Source organism: Olea europaea, unplaced genomic scaffold (assembly GCF_002742605.1).
Source record: "Olea europaea var. sylvestris unplaced genomic scaffold, O_europaea_v1 scaffold1170, whole genome shotgun sequence".
NCBI classification, from domain to species: domain Eukaryota; kingdom Viridiplantae; phylum Streptophyta; class Magnoliopsida; order Lamiales; family Oleaceae; genus Olea; species Olea europaea.
This window is the reverse complement of record NW_019229107.1, coordinates 167,597-171,059: the sequence shown is the minus strand read 5'-3', so window position 1 is coordinate 171,059 and position 3,463 is coordinate 167,597.

The following is a 3,463-nucleotide window of genomic DNA, read 5'->3' as shown; positions in this document are numbered from 1 at the left end:
AAAGCAAAGGAAGAGCTTCAATAAAGGAAAAAGATCAAAATGGTTCGTTCTAATACAGGTGGTGAGTATTATGGGAGATATGATGAAACGGGACGGCACCCCGGACCTTTTGCAAGGTACCTACAGGAATGTGGTATTGATGCTCAATATATAATACCTGGTACACCTCAGCAAAATGGAGTTGCGAAAAGAAGAAATCGCACACTTCTTGACATGGTGCGATGTATGTTGGCAAACTCTTCCTTGCCAGAGTTCCTATGGGGTGATGTTTTGAGAACTGCAGCTTATATTTTGAATCAGGTGCCTGGTAAGTCTATTCCCAAGACTTCTTATGAGTTGTAGTCACAGAAGAAACCCACTTTACATCATTTTCATGTTTGGGGTTGTAAAGCAGAAGTAAGACCCTGCAATTCATAATCCAAGGAACTTGACCTTAAGACCGTCAACGGCTACTTTATTGGTTATTGTGTGGGGTCGAGGGGATCTAGGTTCTACTGTCCATTGGTTACTACTAGAGTTATTGATCAGATCGGGCAATCTATTTCGAGGATGACACTGGTACAAGCCAAAGGCTTAGAGAAATTGTGTTCAGACAATACCCAGTTATTGTCCCTGTGCCTGTCGTTTTCGCTCCAACAATTGGCCCTATAGTTAACCAGCATCCAATAGCCGGTTAGAATGAACCTGTTGAGCAAATATACAAGAAGCTCCTGATATAGCCATAGAAGATGCACATTTAAGAAGATCAGAAAGAGTTCGCAGACCTGCAATCTCTGATGACTACATTGTCTACTTGCAAGAGCATGAGTATGACATTGGTGACACATCAGATACAACTACCTACAAGGAATCCATCTCTAGTCCTCAATCTAATCTTTGGATGAATGCTATGAATGATGAGATGAACTCTATGTCGCAGCGTGAAGAATGGAGCTTGGTAGAATTACCAAAAGGTTGTAGACCTATTGGCTGCAAATGGGTATTCAAAACCAAACGTGATGCTAAAGGTCAAGTGGAAAGATATAAGGCAAAGCTAGTAGTTAAGGGCTATAGCCAACGAAAAGGTATTTATTATAAGGAAACCTTCTCACCTGTTTCAACTAAAGATTCTTTACAGATCATTATGGCAATTGTGGCGCATTTCGACTTGGAACTTCATCAAATGGATGCAAGAATGGCTTTCTTGAATGGAGATTTAAATGAAGATGTCTACATGATTCAACCTATTGGTTTTGAGGTATTTGGAAAAGAAAACATGGTTTATAAGCTCCACAAGTCAATTTATGGGTTGAAACAAGCTTCAAGGCAGTAGTATCTCAAGTTCGATAAAATTATCACTGGTAACGATTTCAAGGAAAACATGGTTGATCAATGTATATACATGAAGGTCAGTGGGAGCAAGTACATATTTTTGGTTTTGTATGTTGATGATATATTGCTTGCTGATAATGACACTGACTTATTGTTTGAGACAAAACAACTATTGTTTGGCCATTTTGACATGAAAGATCTTGGTGTAGCATCATATGTCTTGGGTATATAGATCCTTCGTGATTGGGCCAATGGTGTTCTCAAATTGTCGCAACGTACTTACATTGATCGTATCTTGAAGAGGTTCAATATCTAGTCTTGTTCTTTTGTGAAGACTCCAATTGTGAAGGGTGATAAGTTCTCGAAAGCACAATGTCCTCAAAATGATGTTGAGAGAGATCGGATGAAAACAGTCCCTTATGCTTCTGTTGTTGGCAGCCTAATGGATGCTCAAGTATGCACATGTCGTGATATTGCCTTTGCAGTTAGTGTGCTTGCTAGATACTTGAATGATCCTGGTTAAAGCCACTGGAAAGCGGCTAAGAAAGTTTTGAGGTACCTCAAGGATCTCATGTTGACATATCGACGTACCGACACTCTTGAAGTGGTTGGTTTCAGTGACTCCGATTATGCAGGTTGCGTGGATGATAAGAAATCCACTTCTGGGTACATCTTTATGATGGAAAGAGGAGTTGTTTCGTGGAAAAGTGTTAAACAAACACTTACAACTTCTTCGACCATAGAGGCAGAGTATGTGTCGTGTTATGAGGCTACTTGTCATGTGTGGCTGCGGAACTTCATTTTAGCATTAGGAGTTATAGACTCTATTTCGAGACCGCTGAAATGATATTGTGACAATTTCGCAGCTGTATCTTTCTCTCAAAACACTAGGAGCACTTCTCATTCCAAACATATTGATATCAAGTTCTACTTTGTCAAAGAGAAAGTTGCAGAGTCCCTCATTACTATTGAGCACACGCCTACAAGAAACATGTTGGTGGACCCACTAACTAAAGGTTTACCTATTTGTGTGTTTCAAGAACACGTCTCCTGCATGGGATTGTTGGGAGCCTAATTTCTTTGTTTCAGTGGGAGTTTGCTATTCTTTATATATTTTGTGAGGATTGCTTGAAGCTTTGGTGTAATTCATGCATATTATGGATATATGTCACTATCTTATGATACCATATATCTTTGTGATTTGATAAGTGACAAAATGATAATATTAAATGTTATTGTCATGCTTTTGGATTTGTAGCGCCTGATTATATATATCATAAGCATCCTATCGATGTGTTGGTTATGTGTGATTAGTTTTGGCTTTGTATGTTGTTACGAAAGCATTTGTGTTAAGATTATGTAGTCCAAGTGGGATAATGTTGGATTAATTTTGTGGACTAACATAATATAATGACAATTAATAGTTTGAGCCATTTATGGGATGGACAACGTTACACCACTTGTCTTTCTTTGGGCCCTTGAGTCTATTCTTCTTTCTTGCCCAAGCTTACCCATTGGGCTTGTGGGCCGCCAAAAGGGTTTTCAAACTCTCTTTAGTGTGTGTATAGTTAATAAGATTGAAGAATTGGATTCAAAACAACCCTAGCCTCCTTGTCTCGTTTTTTATCAGATCTGCAAGTTCTTTATTGATCTCTCATGGCTTCTAATCAAGTTTTGCAAACCATTGGAGGTATGTTTTTTTTTAATATTGTTCATCACATGCTATGACTATGAGAATGGTTTGTTAGATCCATTGGTTTTTAGCAATAACTTCATCCAGGCCTGCCTTTGCTTTTGATCTAGCTTTCCCTGCATCGTGAAAATTTGATTTTCATCCACCCAAATGAAAATTGTAATTAGCTGGTCTTTTATAAATTCTAATGGCTGAAAGATTTGTATGTCATGAAAGTCAAGCAGTTGACCTTCGGGGCAGGAGGTTTTAGGGCCTGATAGCGTGCTATCAAAACAAAGATTTTATCATCTTGTAGACACAAACATTTTTACATGCTAATTATTTGCAATTCAAGAATCAGTTGTGAACGGGGTAATATCATAAGAAATTGCACTAATTTAGCATATCATGAAGCAATATAACCAGACTTATTCGTTTCTTTGGTCCAACTTCCTTAAAAGTAAAGCCTCACAAACTAAT